Source organism: Rhinopithecus roxellana, chromosome 11 (genome assembly GCF_007565055.1).
Source record: "Rhinopithecus roxellana isolate Shanxi Qingling chromosome 11, ASM756505v1, whole genome shotgun sequence".
Classification (NCBI taxonomy): Eukaryota; Metazoa; Chordata; class Mammalia; order Primates; family Cercopithecidae; genus Rhinopithecus; species Rhinopithecus roxellana.
Genome location: NC_044559.1, coordinates 65,265,317 through 65,286,230, shown reverse-complemented (window position 1 = coordinate 65,286,230; position 20,914 = coordinate 65,265,317).

Genomic DNA, 20,914 nt, shown 5'->3' with positions numbered 1-20,914 from the left:
GAATCTGGGTGTGCCACTGTTGTGTGCATGTATATTTAGGAATTTTAACTCTTCTTTCTGAATTGAACCCTTCATCATTATGTAATGCCCTTCTTTGCCCTTTTTTAATGTTGTTGGTTTAAACTCTGTTGTATCTGATATAAGATAGTGACCCCTGCTGTTTTTTCGTTTTCCATTTGTGTGGCAGATCTTTTTCCAACCATTTACTTTGAGCCTATGGGCATTACCACATGTGAGATAGGTTTCTTGAAGACAGCAGATGGATAATGCTTGCTAGTTTATCCAGCCTGACACTGTCTAATTTAAGTGGGGTGTTTAGACTATTTACATTCAAGGTTAATATTGATATGTGAGGTTTTCATCCTATTGTGAAGTTGTTAGGTGGTTGTGTTTCTCACAGAGTTGATGCACCTCACAGATTATGCACCCCACAGATTCCCATTTGCTCAAAGAGCTCATCTTTAGGCAGTATCTTGTCATTTCCCAGTGACTGAGGCACACTAAAAGCCTCTAATCTGCCATCTCACTTCCATTTTCTGTATGTCACTTTTCTTTTCCTGTTTATAAATCGTCCACCACATGGCTGTGCTTGAGCCTCTCTGAGCCTACTCTGGCTTGGGAGGCTGCCCAATTCATAAATCATTCTTTGCTCACTTAAGCTCTGCTAAATTTTATTTGTCCCAGGTTTGTTCTTTTAACACATGAAAGGTTTTCTTTCTCTGAGACCCCTGGTGGCAACTGGATAAAGAATGGCTACTACATACTGAGTGACATTTTTTCTCTTGTGGGTTTTAGGATTCTCTCTTTGTCTTTGACTTTTGACAATTTGACTATAATGTGCCTCAGAGAGGACCCTTTTGCACTGAATCTATTTGAGAATCTCTATACTTCCTGGAACTGGGTATCCATACTCTTGCAAGACTTGGGAAGTTAGCAACTATTATTTAATTAAATAGGTTTTTTTGTAGTTTTTCCCATCTCCATGCTCTCTTCTTGAAACCTCATATGGTGCCCCATGAGTCCTGTAGGCTTTCTTTATTCTTTCTTTTCACTTGGATTATTGCAAAAGATCTGTCTCTAAGTTCATAAATTTTTTCTTCTGCTTGTTCTTGTCTGTTGTTGAACTCGATTGTATTTTTATTTCATTCATTGAATTCTTCAGCAACAAGATTTATGTGGGTATTTTTTACAATATTTATCTCTTTGTTGAATTTCTTTCAGATCATGAATTGTTTTCCTGATTTTGTTGTATTGCTTACCTGTATCCTCTGTATCTTATTGAGTTTGCTTAAGAAAATTATTTAGAATTTTTTCTGTTGTTTTGCATATTTCCTTCTCTCTGTGATCTGTTACTGAAGAATTATTATGTTCCTTTGAAGTTGTCATGTTTCCTTGGTTCTTCATGCTTCTTTTGCCCCATATTGATATCTGTACAGCTGGTGGAACAGTCAACTACCGCAATTTTATGGAGTAGCTTTCATAGAGAAAGACTTATTCCCATAGATGGGTCCTGTGATGTCATTTGGTTGGGTTATGTTGGCTTTGGCTGTAGGTGGACACAGGTTTTCATGAAGTTTCTTCACCTGTAATCCATGTTAGAAATGTCGACAAGTGCCTTAGTGGCCTAGGCTATGGGAGTTTGGCAGTGGTGATGTGGCTTTGCCAGGGGTGAGTTTGTCAAACTATCTCTCAGACCTAGAGTGTACACATGCATGCAGTGGGTTGACCAGTTTGGGACCTGGCTTGGCAGAGTTAGGGCCACTGGGCTATTCATAGGCCAGGGGCATGGGAGCATGGGATGGGTTGGCCTTGGGGGGACTGGTTTGCCAGGATCAGGGCCTCTGGGCTGTTTCACCAGCCAGGGGTGCAGGCCACAGTGGCTTGGTTGGTTCAAGGATGGATCCACCTGAGGCAGGTCAACCAGGCTGGTTGTCTGGCTGCAGGTGTCAGCATACAACTATTTGGCTGGCTTGGGAGTAGGTCTTCTGGAGGTTGGTCTAATGAATTGTTTCTCTGGCTGAGGGCATGGACATATGACTACTTGGTTGTCTCAGGGACTTGTCCACTGGAAGCAGATCTTGAGGGCTGGTTCTCTAGCCAAAGGAAGAGGTATTGCGGCTGCTCAGCTGGCTTAGCGGCATGTTCCCCAGACTGTTTCTCCTGACAGAGGGGTGGGTGTGGGGCTGCTCAGTGGGCTTTGGAGTGTATCTGCTGAAGGAAGATCCACTAGATTCTAAGGAAAGCAGCTAGACCTGCAGGGTCACATTTTTAAATAACTGTGAGCAGAGTCAAAAATGGATTAAAAACGGAACAGACTCAATAGCCTACAGAAAGCACATTTTATGAAATATGTCAGGAAGTTACTCTTGCATCTAAGAAATTATTCTATATTTGTCTCATCACATCCAGGTGAAACAGCTTTGTTATTATCTCAACACCCATGGGTTTTAAACTGCCACAGTAAGCTTTTCACAGTTCATAGGGAGTATTTGTGCAGCTCAGTTAAAGTATGACTTCTAATTAGGATTTAATTAGAAATAGAAAGCAGCTTGTTTAGAACATGGCTTTGTATGTCGAGTTACAAAGCTTCATCTGCATCTCTGTTAAAGATTTTTAAAATCCTCTGTATGCTGAATTAAGGAAGAGTGATTCTGAATACATTCTGCAAAACTTATGGGCTTCATAAACAACCATTAGGAAATATTAGATAGAAATATCACAGAATCCCTGAATTTGTATTTATGCTTCCTTTCCCAAGCCCTGTTTAAAGATGACGCCCAAAAGACCAAGGTGATACATAATAGATTCAATCCACGATCATCAACTTTGATCAAACAGTAGTGACTAAACTGAATGGAATTTTGAGAAGACATGTCAGAGTTCAGCAGGAAAGAGTACATAGAAAAGTTTTGATAAATGAGCTACAGGGGAGGTGAATAATGGCATGTGTACCACAGTAAGTAAATGAATACCTTGAAGCAGTCTCTCCAATCAGAAAACACACAATCAGAACAGGAGTTGCAACAAAGCCTCATGAATGCTTGGTTTTTTCTTGTGGCCCAATATAATATCTTTAAAAGATTATTTTCTGTATTTCCTTGTATATGATAGTCCCTATTCCAGTGGGTCTGAAACATCCACATTTTCTTTAGAAGAATCATATTTCTTATGGTTTTATACCTTTAAAATGTTTTTTTACTCTTACTCTTAAATAAGGTTTTAAAACTATTAACATGAGCAATAGTTCTGAAATCCAAAGGTTTTTAATTGCAAGAGATAGGCTTCTTTGAAAGGAGAAAAGCTTTTGAAAGTCAAAGTAAAAACTCTGAAAGAGGCTACACATAACAACAGATTTGAAAGACAGTGGAAGACATAGACTGCCCTAAGGAAGTGTAACCTGGGCTGGAAGAGACAAGTGAGTTTGAAAGAGATTAGTAGGACAATAAAGATGATGGCCTCATGGAGAGGAGCAGATTTGGCAGCCATTTGGGAAAAAAAATGTATTAGTATATGCATAAAATATAATCATCAAGGTTATACATATTTAGTTATTTTATATGCTCAAAAATATATTGCATGCTACATTTAATCATACTGTGCAACGTACAAAGCATGTGTCTTAACAGAGCACGCCAGGGTGACTATGAGATATGAAGCCCGGGAAAACATAAGGCTGAAATGTGTGCTCTGGATTTTGCCGTAGAAGTCACCCAAGCAACCATCCCAGCTGGAATCTGACCATGTGGAACTGATGTCCACAACACACTAACAGGTCGCTCCCTTTATATGGTACTCCCTCTTCATGCTGATGATATTTTAATAAGCTTTCTTTTTGGTGGGGGGGCATCTGAATAGAGGAAACAGAATAAAGATTAAAATCATAGGGGAAGATATTATCTGGCCAAAGGGAAACTCTGAGATTGTGTGCTGAGATCACTTTGGACACACAGCTGCCTATTATTACTCCCTCTAGCATGGTCATAATTGAGATAAATGTAGCTAGAAATTTATGTTACATTCCTTATCTGCCATTGGCCTTACTGCTTGGGAAGAAATTTTAGAGCTGAGATCATACATTATAATTACCATGTAGCATCATCATGAATGTTTTTTTAAATGGACATTTAAACACATACAAAAAAAAAAGAGCTAATTTGTAATTAAATAAAACATGGTTTTGTGAAAAACTTACTATGTATATTATACTTATTTTCCACCTTCTGCCCCTCATTAGGAAGAAGGTTGGCTTACATTTTGTGCAGAGGTATTTGGGAGAATGCTCTCAAGGGATACAACTGTAGTAAAGCGAGGAAGGCAAGATGGGGCAAAGGGTAAAGCTGACCTGCAATGCTGCTGCACCTGAACTTCATTTAGCCTAACAGGGAGCTTTGGACAAAGCACAACACTTCAGAGTTATCTCAAACTGAGGCATGGGGCTGGGACTTTGTGTCCTGCCTCTATCAGTCATTGGCCATAGAATTCCTCCTAAAGCAGGTGTAATTTTAGATGAGGCAGTTCCCTGAGGCTGAGGGCAATTTCAATGAAGAGTGTAACTGAACCACTGGATGTCAGTATTTCCAGCACTGGGAAATAAACAGGCCAGTCCTGATGAGAAGAGTCAGTAACAAATCTCAGTATACATTTCAAACTTCCATGTGCAGAAACATCAGTTTAAATTTTAACATTAGAAACTGTTATCTAGCCAATTCTTCAGTTTTCCCCTTTGCAAAGACTCAATAAATGCAGACTCCCATTATTCCTCCACCAGCCTACCAGATTTCATCTACAAACTGTAGTGCTGGATATAGATGACTTGAGAGTCTAGGTGTGCATGCAATGTGATGTATGACGGTAGTGGTGGTGCAGGAACCTGTATCTATTTGGCTATCTAGCACATCTTGAGACCATGTAAGAGGATTAGAGAAATGCACAGATTTCTTACTTCTTAATTTTCTTTTTCCTAGGATTTTATATACAAATACATTTAAGACACCTCTGATGTTATAAGGTTAACCCTGTCACCTGTCACAGGTGGTGTGAACACTGTGAGTTGCTGACCGGTGTCCCTGTAAATTGCAGAAGCAGGGATATTGGAATCCAGCAGTGGTGGTCCGTGCTGATGCGCACTTCTTTCCTGGCTTGAATCCTTTTCATTACCGATATAAATCAATCTGTCGGCCTCCAGTGGTTAATACTGTAGTGGATTTCTTTAATTCAACTCCAAACTCTAAAAGTGTAATCTCAGAGAAAAGTTTCTAAAACATATTTTTAAAGTGTGCATTTGAAAATATAAAACAAAATAAACAGGATGTGTATATATGTGACTTTCATCTTTCAAAGTTTCTTATAATCTATCTGTTCTTAACTTTTAAGGATCTATGATGTCTTCTGCTGATAAAATGTTAATTTGAAGTTCAGAAATTATTTTCGGCCAGGTGTGGTGGCTCACGCCTGTAATCCCAGCACTTTGGGAGGCCAAGGCAGGCGGATAAGCTGAGGTCAGGAGTTGGAGACTGGCCTGACCAACATGGTGAAACCCCATCTCTACTGAAAATACAAAAATTAGCCGGGTGTGGTAGTGGGCACCTGTTAACCCAGGTAGTCGGGAGGCTGAGGCAGGAGAATCACTTGAAACTGGGAGGTGGAGACTACAGTGAGCCGAGATTGTGCCATCGCACTCCAGCCTGGGCAATAGAGTGAGACTCTGTCTCCAAAAAAAAAAAAAAAAAAAATTTCATTTTACTTTTTTCTTTGGTTTAAGTTAAAGTAAATTCAGTACTTAAGAAAACAGTACATTTAGATCGATGCCATTTTTCTGAAGTTACTTCTTGTTACAGATCTAGTCATATCCCTTGCTCTCTGAATATATCCCAAGGGAGAGAGAGCGAGCTCTTAAGTGATGTTCGCTAGTTGTTAATGACAGATTCTTCCATGCAGCAATTTAATATGTTTTTTACTTCCCACCTACTTTTCTTTATTGCTTGCATTTATATAATAAGCATATATCATTTTTATAAAACAGTAAGATAGATGAATACTATTAAAACTTCAGAAGAAAATAAAGGGGAAGGAATACAGAGCTCCCTCAAACCTTATTTCATCACAAGCAGTTTATCTCTTTATTCCCATTTAATCACTTCAGCCTCAAGGTGAAAAAGTGTAACCCATAGACAGAGGTAATCTTGTCTTGGTACAAGAAAACATTTGAAAGTTGAAATAGTTAAAAGTATGCTCCCGTGAGCTAGGGCTCATTTTACTTCCATTTCTTAATTTATAATCTGTGTGTATTTCCTGGAAATAAGCTTCCTGAAGGGAATATAAAACACAGATAGAAAAATGATGTCAACCAACTGAGCCCCCCACTGCGGTCACACATGAAGTCGCAGATGAGCAAACTACGGCACAGGAGAAAACAATTTTAATTTAATTAGTAGGATAAAAGTTACTTTCCTTCATGTTTCTCCCTCTGCTTTTGGGTTTCTGTTTTTTTTTTAATCACAAAAAACTTTTAGAAAGTACAGAAAGCAGAGAAAATATGTACAAGAAGGAATAAAGATCATCATAATTTTATCTCCCAAAGATGACTAGCAATATTTCAGTTAAATTCAAGATTTTTTTAAAAGGATTTTGGTTGTCAATTGGGATCAAACTGTCTGAGAATGTTTACATTGCTTTCTGTACAAACATGATATATACAAAAGTTTCTTATGAGCATAACTCAGTATACGTGTAATACATGATCATAGAAGAAATTGGAAAACACAAAGTTTTAAAAATCAATCATCCTGCCATCTAGATATAAACATTCTTGATATACATTCTTCCAAACTTTTTAAGAGAGTAATTAAACGAAACCTTCTGAATAGTTTTTATTTAACAATAGATCATAAACATCATAGGTACCTCTAATTTTTGCTACTAGAGAACTGAAATAAAAGATGTTTTAAGGTATATCTTTGTGTATAATGAGCATGTTGTCCAATTACTTCCTTAGGAAAAATATCTAGAGGTAAACTACTGAGTCATACTGTAATAACATTTTAAAGGCTATTCATCTGTTTCTAAAACTAATTAGAAGGGTATACAAATTGGTAGTTTTCTCAAAAGTAAAGGACGTCCACTTCACAAACCCTTACCAATTCTGAATAACATTACTAATCTTAGTATTTCAGTCCAATAGGAAAAAAAAAAAAAACAAATGATTGCTTATTGTCTTTTTATGCTTTGATTACTATAAAGGCTATAGAATTTTTCAGAGAATTACTATTTTTATATATTTCTAGCCTTTTCTTTCTATTGTCATCCTTATACTTTTGCTATTAATTTGCATTATTTTTAAATAGTCACATTATTGCTCCTTTGTCATCTGTTTCCAATTTATTTGTCTTGTACAATTAACTTTTCTAATATTTCAAAGTAAAGCTATATGATAATTGATAACAGAATCTTTGTTTTTATTGTGCTCTTAATGAGAATAAATCTAGTCTTCTAGCCATTAAGGATGTATGTTAGTTTGAGATTATTTATTGTGTCAACTTCTATTCTAATCCTATTTTGCTAAACATATTTTTAAAATCAGATGTTTCAGATTTTGTCAAATGCCTTTTTGGCATCTATTAGGAGAATATATTTTTTCTTTTTGAATTTATTGAAAATAGAAATTATATGTAATGCTTTTTCTAATATTGAACTTCTTCACATTCTGGAAATACATTCTCCTTGGTATTGAATGTTTGAATCTGTTCCATACGTCCTCATTTTTTAAAATGCCAATTATGCATATATTGAGCCCCCTTTATCTTTTCTATTATTAAAATATTTTATTATTTTAGTTTGATTTGTTTTTTGATTTTCCGAAGCCATCCACCCTATCTTTGCCAAAATTGGTATTACTTTCTTTTTCTACTTCTTATTGTTTTCATTCTGAAATGTTTGTTTTATTGCCATGTTTTTCCTGAGTTTTTCCAACTTGCTGTTAGATTCTCCTGTTATCACATAATCCTCTTCCTAAGCATTTTTTATTTTTAGAAATATCAAATTGTAATTTTTTTAAGAATATGAAAATCTATTGAACTGAAGCCTTCATTCTTTGGGCAACTCATTTAATAATGCATATTTATTTCCTTTTGTTTAAGATTTTTACTCATCTCTGAATGATTCATCTGCCAGATTCCACATAAGGAACTGTATGTAGTAAATTGTTAAAACTTTATGTTGCTTCAGCATCCATTTTGAATCTAGGTTTAACTTTCTCATGCCAGTAGCAAGGCTTAGTTACCTTTGACACAGTATCCAGTTCTCTGGCTTTTCCCAGTTCCTCAATGTGGTCAATCCAAATGTCTGCCTCCTGGTGGCTCCCTCCCTATGGGACATACCAATACAACCTAGCTGACTCACCCCACTGACCCCACACCTACATAGACTATACATATATGCCACAGTAACCACTCTCAGTCACAATATGACCCTTTGAGATTCACGCTGGTTTGCTCTAAACATGCCAGTTAGAATCTCCTGTGGGAAGCCTGCTTGGGTAATACTCTGCACCCTAATAAAGTCCTTGGCTTATAGATCTTCCCCCACACCCCACCTATAGGTTGGGTACTCTGCCGGCTCCAGACTTCCTGTCAGCCCTCATTGACACCCCTCTTCTCTTTGGGATCTGTACTTAATAAACTGCTTCTGACATTTCATGTGTTTTTGCTGTGTTACCTCCTCTGTCTTACCTAATTGACACACCCAGATCTAACTTTCCTTCTAGTCAAAGCTCTCCTGGACAGTAGCTATCTTGGTGTTATAAACTGGACACAGGTCAGACAAGAGCCATAGGGGTATCTGCCAGCACAGACAAATTTACTGTGAGAGGCACACCAAGTCATAGGTTGTACACTTAGGCATTAAGCATTAAGCCATCTGCCAGAATTAAAAAAAAAAAAAAAAATCCCTATCCCATGAAAGGCATATTGTAAACATCCTGGATTATCCCCCGGATCTGAATCAGGGCAAGGCTGGAGTTTATAGCCAATCTCCAGAGAGAGAGAGAACTCAGGACAAATTAGAGAGGAATACAAGACTATTCTGTGGAGAAAATGGAGAGAGGAGTGTGAACTGACAATCTCTAGCCTCTCTTTTGTCTGTTCTCTCCTTTATTCTCTGACTAAATCTTTTAGCGTCCGAGGGAAAAGCAGAGTAGAGTTGGGGGTAGGGAGAAAGGGGAGTACAGAAGACAGTAATTCAAAACCTATGCTCTGAAGTCACCCACAGGATTCAAATTCCAATGCTGCTCCCTGCTAGCTCTTTGGTCTTGAAATAGTACTTTAAATTCTCTGTATCTCTGGGTTTTTGTTGTTGTTGTTGTTTTCTTTATCTGCATAGTCCCTTCATAACTTGTTAAAAAATTAAATGAGTCACTATTAAATCTAGAACAGTTTCTGCCACATATAATAGTTCAACAAGGGTTAACATTATTATTATTTGCTTTTGCCCCATGAGCTTTCTGTTACAATATGCAACCGCTTTGTCCTTTTCCTTGAATCAGTCTACCTTACTCTAAGCATCCACCTCAATTAGGAGGATTGGTTAGAGACCACAGAAATGACATAAGATGCATTCTTCAGTTGCAGTTTTTGACTTTCTGTGTTTTTTTATTAACTAAGTCATTACAGGGACATGCCTGCATTTCTCATGACTGCCTCATTCCTCTAGCTTGTAGTCAGAGGGTCAGTGACTTCTCATTTAAGGATTACAGTGCTTACTTTGGGAGAAACCCATATCTTGCAGAACACAAAGAATACCACTTGACTATCAACAAGCTTTCTCCTTTGTAGCGATATCTTTGGCCAGAGTACTTCACAGTTTGAAGTTGCAGTAGACATTATTTCTTGGGTCATTGTAGATGGTGGATTACTCCCTTTCTTTTTTTCCTTGCTGTTTCTGACAGGTTTCATTTTTTTTAAAAGGAGAATAATGAATATGCCTTAATTTAAGATTTCTAAACAAAAATCTGAAATACATTCAATAGCTTAAGGATGGTCTGAAAGAATTCACCTGTAAAATGGTCCAGGCTGAAATCAAATCAATGGTAAATTCATGATAAAATATAAAATTCAGTATGGCCACTATATGATATATACTTTCTACTTATTTTTAAGATTGTTTTTATTAGTTAATATTTTCAAACTATTCCACTTGGATTCTCCATATTATTAGTATTTTGTTTTTAAATTGATTTAATGTTTCTGGTTATATCCTCATTCTCATTTCAAACATTACATATGTATGACTTCTCTTCCTCATTTGCATTGCCAGGATTTTGGCTATTTACTCGACTTTTCAAAAAGCCCATTTATGGCTTCATTTATACTTCTGCTTTTATCATTGTTTATATCTATTTCTATTTTCCTTAGGTTAATTTTTAATTTTTCTAGATTCTTGAATAGAATACATGCTTTATTTTTTATTTGTTCTTGTTAATAATAAAACCATTTACAGCTAATCATTTTGCTCTGAGTATGACATGGTTATACTGGGTTATTCTTATTTGCATAAACATTATTTTAATGACATCAAAATATTCTATGGTTATAAAAAACTATAAGCATGCTTAACTATTCTCATTATAGTTTAGTTTATAGGTTAGTTTCATCTTTGCTAATAGATTATGGGTTAGTTCCATCTTTGCTAATTATAAATAACTCTGTATATTGTTTTATTAAAAAATACTTTTTCTTGATATGTATGTATTCATTTCAAATTTGTATGAAAATTTCATAAAGCTAAAGATTCATTTTCTACTAAAGAATCTATATCTCTTAATCAGTGTTCTTCATTCTTTTGTGGAGTCATATTATACCATTTTTTTTCATGGCACTGTACTATGTTTTCATTAATTGCCAAAGAAAACATTACCATCTGCTGAGCATCAATGACTTATGACACTAATTGTGCTAGATGACATAGTTAAACAGGATCTACTGTTAATACTTTTTTGTTCATTGCCCTAGATGGTCTAGGATTTCATTTTATTGGAGAAAATCACCTGTCATCTTTGCAAATTATGTTAATTTTATTGATAGGTTGGTAAAAGGTATTCTGGACACCATGTATCGTTTTGTAGGCAAAGAATTTGACTGTCCTTCATAAAACCTTTGTGAAAAAGACAGTGAAATTGTTATGACAAGAATTGGACAAAAACAAGAATCCACTGGCAACATCCAACATTGCAGGGTATAATTTAAAAAGTTGAGACCTTCCAGGAACAGTGCTAGAAATTTTATGTATGCTGGTCAGTACCTATGCCTATGACTAATCATAGGACTTTGCGTGGAAATAACCAAAAACATAGGTACTAAAACTGTTTCTTCCTCCTCTCAGCAGTAGCTTGAGGTTCATTTTGAATCTACACAAATTGTTCTATAATAATGGCTAATACCAAAACTATGATCAAACTTAAGTCAGGCAGTATGCTAAACTTTGTACATGCAAAATCTCATTTAATCCTCAAGATGACACTACCATTTTGGTTTCATCAATGTGATAGACTAAACAAATGAATAAACTACTCCTGCTACAAATGCTTACAAATTCTGAATAAACTAAAAAAGAATCTTTTAAAATACATTACTAAGGCAGCTAGAAAAGTGTAAAATCCCCAGACATCAGGAACTATAAGAGTGGTAAGCACACAAGTTGATGCTTCAATGGCCAGGATGGCATGAGTGGTGTGCAGAAGAGTATAGAACTCAAGAGATCTTTAATTGCTAGGGTGTTGGACATTAATATCTATGCAGAGAAATTAAACCTATATGAGGTCAGGAATGGGGATGTAAATCCCAGTATAAAGATGGACCCTTAAAGTGCTACCCCCTCAGAAAATGAGGAGCTAGATAAAATGTGTCTACATGTCTTAGGATGCCACCAATAATATTTTCTTTATTTTGGGTTCTGGGTAAGTAAAAAAAAAAAAATTACCATGTGCAATCAAAACCTCAAGCTTAAATAATCTGAGATTTAGAGTCCAATTTACAGTGTTCATGAGTGATGAGAATCCAAGTAGACTTCACTGAAGTATGTGGCAGAGGAAAATGAAAAACTGCCCTGAACCAATGTCATATGAAATTCCTACAAGGGAAAAAAAAATGACATACAAGAACTTCTTAGTCAAAAATTGCAAAATGTGCTAGAAAACAGTTATCAGACAGAATAAATCAGATTAGTAGAGAACCTAGGACAGATAATAATCTGAACAAACTTAAAAAATAATTTAAATGGCTAAAGGGATAAAAGAAAAAAATGAAAATCAAAGAATAAGGAATAACAAAAAATAGAAAGTCTAAGAAACAAAAGAACTTATAGAAATGAAATAACTATTTATTGAGATTTTAAATCCAGTAGACTGGAAAAAACAACAAATTCTACATAGTCAGTGGAAGAATCAAGTAACAAAATAGAGCTGAGGAAATAACCCAAGATGTAGCACTGAGTCATAAAGTGATAGAAGTGTAAAATAGGCTAAAAGATATGCGGAACAAAAGGAGAAGATTCAACATGTGTCTTATTAGGAGTATGAGGAAAGGAAGATGTGGGAGAGCAATATTCAAAAAGGTAAAGTCTGTGAAACTTCCCAAGTTACTAAAATACATGTAGCATAAGATTGCATAAGCACAAGTCCTGAGCAAAATAAAATTAAAAAAAAAAAAAACTACATGTATATTTATCACAGAAAAATAGCAGAATATCAGACATTGGAAATAAAAACATAAAAGGAGAAAAAAGAGAAAAAAGACAGATTACCCTGCAAAGGAGTAATTAAAGTTATACCAAGGTTTTCAATAGCAAGATGGAGACCAGAAAAGAGATGAAGAAACTGAGGCACAGAAAAGTCACACATGGTCCTTAAAGGCAGGTAGCCAGCATGTTGCAGAGTCAAATTTTAAGTAAGGTGATCTGACTCCAAAGCCCACATTCCTCAATACCACAGAATGCTTTTCTGGATAACATTCTGGACAGTTGTCTTTGACTCACCTTTACTTAAAAAAAAAGAAAAGAAAATGAAAAAACATCTTTCGCTCAGTAAGTCAAAATCTGAAATGGTTAGAAAAACCATGTGTGTGCCTTTTTGCAATCTGAAATTAATCTAACTAATATCAATATTGTTTACAAAAATTTAAAAATTGGATTTGGAGGGCAGCTCATGAGCAGTAGTAGATCGTAGATTTCTGCAATTGGTGGAAATTAAACTATATTTAGACATGTCTGAAGGTGAAACAGTCGACAATGTCATCCAAGTGGAAGCATGTGGGTGAGTTTTAATGCATAAAAATATTTCCAATTTTTAATCAGCTATACCATATGTAGTAATTGGAGAAATCTCAGTCAAAGGGTCTCAATTTCCCATGTCATCTCTAAAGTATATAACCTTGTGTATACATGAGCTAGGCAACAGATCTTTAATTTAATAAATGTTACATATGTATTTTAAATCTCACTAATAGAAGTATTTTTAAAATTGAATAGATTTTTTCTTTTTTACAGATTGTTAACTAGGTCTGTAAATAATTCCCAAAGGGAGGGACCAATGAGAATATGAGTTGAAATAAATATTTGACCTACCACAGTGAATTATTTGAAGGACAATACATGCTCATATACATAAATTCCTTGAGCAACACAAGTCCTGAGCAAAATAAATTATAAATCATATCATAGCTCAAAAAGGGTAAAAAGCATCAATCTTTAAAGTATTTCTACGTGTACCTGTATCAACTAGTGTGCCATGGTACAAAAGACAAAAGTACTATCAGTTTATCACAGGAGTCCCGGAAAATTGCTGTTCTGAAATTAATATTTTTTTTAATTAACAGTAACTATTAAATTTGTGACAAGAGAATGGTCAAAGGACTGCAAAGGATTCTGTAGTCTAATAATAAACTAAAATTACTTTCATGTAACACTGCAAGCTCATTTTTAAATAAATGAGAGGCCTGCGGGGAGGTGAGTGGTATAGCTGGAGCTTAAAAGACTGAGTTTAAATCCTTCCTGTCCTATCACCTTGGGGAAGTTACTTAAGCCTCTGTTCTTTCATGTGGATAAAAGAGATAATAGTACTTTCAGGCTTGTGGTGAGGATTAAACAGGCTAAGGTATATAGTAAGTACTGTACAACTGGGAGTCATTTTTATCTCCAATTAAATTGTGCCATCATTTAAAGCTGCTATGCCATCAAGGAAAGCCTATACTAGGAGCTTTCTAAGAACTTGTTGGGTTCTGGTGCTGTCATGAAAGGCAGACACCCACACATACATGAATTATGTATGGTACCTGGATACCCTAAAGAGGCAACCACAGGCATTGGCTCATTTTGATCCGGAATTCCCCACTCCCACCTCTCACAGGCACTAGAAATTGGCCCTAAAGAAGATGCAACCTTCACACCAGAAGAGATCATTCTGCCCATCATGGTCATGACAGGTGTACTCGTCATTAGACAGATATTGCTTAGCAACCGATACTCACATTAAAAAAGGGGGCGGGGGTTAAGTAAATGAGATGGGAATAGGTTGGGATAGAGTGTTAATCTATTCTACTCCATTTTGTGACTTGGGCAGATGGGACAGGGGCCCCCCAGGAAAAGAACTCAAGGATTAGCCCAGTTCAGCCTTTGATATTTCTCATGCTATTAGGAAAAAATCCTCAACCTTTGGCAACTGTCTCTAATAGGCTAGTGACATGGTCTATTAAGGCACATCAAAACAAATTCTGACATCTTTTTCCAACCACATTCCCACCCCTCTCCTTTTAGGAAATGAACAAACTGGAATAAGGGCAGCTAGTACTTGTCTTCTCCCCTGAGTCAGTCATAGAACCCCATTTCCTGTAATAGATCTCTTGATTCCAAGAGCTTCTGTTCATTCAGTATGAAGTTATTGGGCACTCACCATACTATATTAACAGGTCCTGTTTGTTGAGTGTTCACTGTGAATTCAGGTATAGCATTAAGTGCTTTTATAAATGTATCATGTTGTTCAAGATTCCCACCAATGTTGTAACGTGTATGTTTTCCATCTCACATGGAAGGAACTGAGGCACAGAGTTTTTAAGCAACTTTACCAACAGACAATATAAAGCATGGTCTAACTCCATTATCTCACCACTATTCTATGCCTGGAAAAAAAAATAAGAGATGTTTTCTGTCCTTAAGGAGCATGGAGCCCAGTAAGAGAGATGTGCATGTATACAACTCACAACAAAATTAATTGACGAGTGCTCCAAAGGAGGTACATAAGCACTGCTCCTTTTCAAAATATATGAGTCCTTCATATTGACGTTAGCTAATGACACTTGGTAATGTACCAACGCATTCATACTGTGCATGAGGCATGGATATTGTCAACAGATTTATAACAATGCTGCATGAGAATCTATCTGAGCCTTGACAGCATCTAGAACCTTAGGCCTTTGGTCATGACAGTGTTTTCACCTGTATTACAAAGGAATGCTTAGTCAAGCCTGAGAAAACAACGAGCCAGGTGAAGACAACCTGCAGGACATAAGCAAATACTCACAGAACCTGCCTCAGCCTGAGATAGGTAATGAATGGAAATGCTCCTCCCTAGCAGGTAGCCCATAGAGCAAGGTTAACAGAGCACTTGGTAAACCCCAAGACTTAAGATTCCTGGGTTAAGGGATTTTACAAGGATCATATTGTAAAGTCCTGACAGGCTCCCTCACTTTGCTGGCTTTGATGGGTCAGTAGGCAATAAAGGTTTGCTCTGAGATCTGATGATTTTGGCCACAGGACTAAAGAACAGCCTTGAGTCTCTACCCTAAATTGATATGCAGTCTGAGTCACTGAGATATATGCATGCTTCCTCCAACCCAGCCTCTAGACTGAAAAAGAAGGATTACTCATTTATGGAACAATAAATAAAGGGAGCTGATGGCCACAGAGAAAGAAAGGGCAAGGGCAAGAATTTAGAAAACTGACCATGAACAGGCATAGACATGAAATTGGAGGGTCTCTTTTAAAGCTCAGGTCCCCTGCAACTTCAACTAGCAAACTCTGATTTTTAGTCTTCTGACCCAAGTTAGAATTAAGTTAGAAGATGTCACTCACATCTTGATTCCTTCAGAGAGATATTCACCTCTATTACAACATTTCATGCCTCCATGAGGGCAGTGAATGTGTGATGTATATCTTAATAGCCACAGCTTCCCACACATGGGAGGCAGCAATGCATAACAGAAGACGGGGCCTCAGAGTTGCACCCACCTGGAGGGGACACCCCTCAAAAATGAAAGGACCACATAGCCCAAAATGAAGGGGATGTGAGATTGAGGAGTGCACCCCCTGAAATTTACCTCTTGAGTCAGATCCCAGGGTCACAACTGCCAATTGCAAGTACACAGATGAGAGTGAATTAACTAGATAACACCCCACACCTAATTTATATGCAAATCCTATCTGGTCTACCTTCAGAACACATTTTGAACCTAACCACTTCTTACCACCTCAGTCTACCATCATGTCGAATCTGGTCTATGGTAACCTCCTAATGCGTCTGTCTACCTCCACTGCCTCCCACCCTCAGTTTGTCATTAACACAGCTGCCAAAGAGAATCTTGTAAAAACAGAGGATATCATGTCCCAGTTCAAAACTCTCCACTGAATTTCCATCACACTTAAAATAAAATACAAAGCCTTTACCATCATCTAAGAAGTCTTATATGATAATGCCAACTTCTCCCAGACACCACTCCTATTTCTTCCTACTCTTGCCTTCCCTGACACCAGCCTGTCAGAATGGCCTTCCTGCTATCCCTTGAGCACGTTTTGTATGTTTCTACCTCAGGGCCTTTGCACTGCCTGTTTCTTCTGACATTTTCACTCTAGATAACTATAAGACTCACTGCACATATTATTCAACTTTAGGCTCAAATACTACCTGTTTTGAGAGGTCTCTCCTATGCGCACCATCTAAAATAGTAACCTTATTATTCATCAGCCTCATATCCTGCTTTGTTTATCCTCAGAGGGATTACACTATCTAAATGATGTTATTTCTTTCTTTCTTTGATAATTTCCTGTCTCCTGTCTCCTATACTAGAATAAGATACATGAGAGCAGGTGCATTGTCTTTGTTCATTGCTCTATCCTCAAGGCCTGAAACTAAGTCACTATGCAACAGACTTTTGTTAAATAATTTGTCTTAAGAGTAGCATGTTAGGCTGGGCATGGTGGCTCACGCCTGTAATTCCAGCACTTTGGCAGGCCAAGACAGGTGGAACACCTGAGGTCAGAAGTTCAAGATCAGCCTGGCCAACATGGTGAAACCCTGTCTCTACAAAAAATACAAAAATTAGCCAGGCGCAGTCGCACATGCCTGTAGTCCCACGTACTCAGGAGTCTGAGGCAGGAGAATCATTTGAACCTAGGAGGTGGAGGTTGCAGTGAGCCAAGATTGCACCACTGCACTCTAGCCCGTAATAGGAGACTTTGTCTCAATAAAAAAGAATAGCATGTTAAATGGGCCAAAAGATCACAGGCTTCAGAATTTCAAGTGCACCTTGAAGTCAAAAAGTCAGTGAACTCCTGTGGGCACAAGAGGAACTCAGGTAAATGTCTGTGAGCCCCAATCTTCCGCTCCACAGTCAAATTGCATAGGACATTCTTACACCAAGCTTAGCATCGTATTCCACTGGACAATGGTGGCTTAAGGAACGAGCACAGGAATTAACCTGAGAACCCTTGGGCATAAGCCCTGATCAGACGGTCACCAGTACAACTTAGGCAAGTTAGCTAACCCCTCTCAGCCTTAATTTCCTGATCTGTAAAAATGAGGATAATGATAATAAGTACCTTTCAGGACTGTGTGAAACAGTTTTAATGAGCTAATACATATGAAATGGCCCAGAACGTCATTGAAGTTCAGTAAATGTTAGGTTAACGTGAATGTGGTCTCACCTGTTCACAGGCAGGGATGTCTCTAAGGTGAACATTCAAGGGTTCCAGGCATTGAATGCCCTCTGCCAGTTCAAAAGCCATCTCCAAAGGCTCTTGGCCCTTCTTAGTTCCAAAGTCAATGAGATCCTGAAAAGCAGGTATAGAACTAACTGTAAAGAACAGGGCCTTGTTTTATAAGTTACTGAAACTAACATAAGCTGGTGAGTGTGCTTTGTGAGCTAGCTGGTTGTAACTTTCGTCTCTAATCATTAAAAAGTCAGCTTTAAACCCTGATGTTTTGTCTTGTGAAAACACAAGAAGGCAACAGGAGTCACCAAGCCAGGATTTCTAAGCCTCTTTTACTCCAGGTCTTTCCCATTATGGTAACAAAGGTCTACAGAAAGGGTGGCAAATGCATGAGAAGTGAAGCTGCCATGCCCTCCCAAGCCTGTGGAAGACACTACAGATCCACATGGCCTGTTTCCAGTGAGCCCCGACATGACCTTGACAAAGTGTTCCTGGCAGGCACTGACAATGAATTTGAGTTGAAGCATGTAAAAAAAAATCCGTTTCCTATCCCTAAGGATTGCTGAGAAGGAAGAACAACAAATTTCACATGAACCCCTCACTCTGACCATGCCAGTGTGCTCAACCCAAAGCCTAAAGAAGATAAATTACTCACTTTTTCCCTTTTCGATTCCCCCACCCTCCTCCCTCGACTCTGACCTATCCTGAGCTCCATCATACTTTGGCTATTTGGAAACTGACCCCACGTATTCAGTGCCACCAGCTGGCTAATTAAATAGAAGTGTCTGTCTATAGCATTCTCCATGAAAGATATTAAGGAAAATGTTCTATTTTGCATTCTTTCCTTCTCCTAAAAGAAAGTACAACATAATTCCCTTATGATAAAAATGTATTTCACAATTCAAGATAACTGTTCACAAGGCAGAGCTATTATCTCATAGATGAAGAGACTTGGCTTCAGAGAGGTTAAGTGACGCTACATGTCACTCAGCTAAATGACAAAGCTTGGCTAAAAGTCAAGTTTTCTAAATTTCAGTTGAGAACATATTCAGCTCCACCAGTAAGCCTACCCGAACAGCTAAGATGGCTCCAACTCAGAACAATTAATATCATTGTTGACAGTATATATCACTAAACCTTGGGATAGAAACAAACTGAACATTTTCTGCAGAAGGCATGACATTACTGACAACAAAAATATGTGAACATAGGCTTCATACTTGCTCTTTGAGTTTTGTTTTGTTGTTGCTATTGCAATCAACTTACTGCATCCCATAATAAAGAACTCAGGAAAAACAGGAAGGATTCTGGTAAAAAAGGAAAAAGAACTCAAAAGGAATATGAATGAACAGCAAAAAAAAGAGAAATAGATTATTTTAATTGAAGATATGCTTTAGACACATGATGGAAATGTTGTCTAGAAAACCAGGAGCTCCTGTAAACACAGATGAGACCAAAATGTAAGTTGTTAAGAACAGAGGTCTGATGCAAGAGTGCCTGGGTTTTATCTCTATATCTACCACTTCCAGAAGGTTAGTTAACCTCTCTAAGGTTAATTTCCTCTTTCTGTAAAGAAAAGATAGTAATTGTACAATTTCACAGGGGTTTTTGGTACATGCAAGACAATATATATAAAGTCCTAAGTATAACATCTAAAGTTATTTCAAACACTAAGTTAGCTATTATTGTTACTAATATTATCATTTGCACTAGATAGAATTCACATAATGAGGACTGTTTTCCCTATTATGCTTCTTTCTCTTTGACCTTGTGCAAATCACTTATCTTTATTGAGCTCCAGTTTCATCTTCTATAGACAGACACAATAACAGCAGCCCTACCTACTTTACAAATTCCTTAGAAGGATCAAATGAAATAAAATAGTACAGAGTGTTTTGTAAACAGCACATCACCATTCTTTAATCACAGTCTTTTCTAATTCTAACCAGGTCTCATATTAAAATATTAGTTGAGCAACTAAGGATTTCAAGGAGTGTCACGCTGAAATCATCCTTAGCCCTTAGCTGGATGAAATGTGCATGTGTTTGTGTGAGAATGGGCTGTGTTTTAATATCCTTCACTTATACCTTTTTATCTTCACTCACAGATATTGAGTACCCAGTATGTGCTAAGCACTTGAGTTACAATGGGGTCATATAGTAGACAAGGCAGTTCAAGGCCCTGTCTGTTGCATACTTAGGTAAGCAGTTGGAAGTTGCACACAGGAAGCCAGAGTGCATGGCTGGAGGACTCAAGCTCATCTGGGAGGGGCAGGAAAGGAGATTGATAAAAATGACATTTGCGATGAAAGCTGAAGGAGGAGGAAGCATTAAAGATGCAAGGGGGAGGGAGTTTCAGCAGTGGGAAAAACTAGTACAGAGGGAGGCTCTGAAGGAAGAACAAATATGAAGCGTTCAAAGGACTAAAGAAGACCCATATGAATGGGATTTAGAATGGAGGGTGGGGAGAGCTCAGAGTTAAAGCTGGAGAGGTAGGCAAGGGTCAGCTCTGACAGACCAAGTCAAAGGTACTGACCTTTATTCTAAAAGCAATTTTTAAAATCCACAAGTTTAAAATGAAAATTAGCAATTTGAAAAGATCACTGGCTAACACAAGGGGAGGAACAATGGGAGGGGCAAGCGTGGATGCAGGAAAAGCAGTGGAAGCATGGGCTACTGTACTGGTCCAAGCAGTGACAAGGGCAGTTCCAGCAAGCACCGAGACAATGAGGATAGAGAGAAGTGGTCCAATTTAAGAAATACCCATGAGGAGAAAGCACAGAACTTGGTGCTGGATAAGCTGCAAGGTAGGAGAGGGAGATGTAGAGGCCAGTTCCTCTGTTTCTGCTTTGAGCAACTCTGGAAACAATGGACTTTGTCTCTGGCAACAAGAATGTAGTAGACAATGAACATGTTTAGTTGACTTTGAAGCATCCAAGTGAATGTAT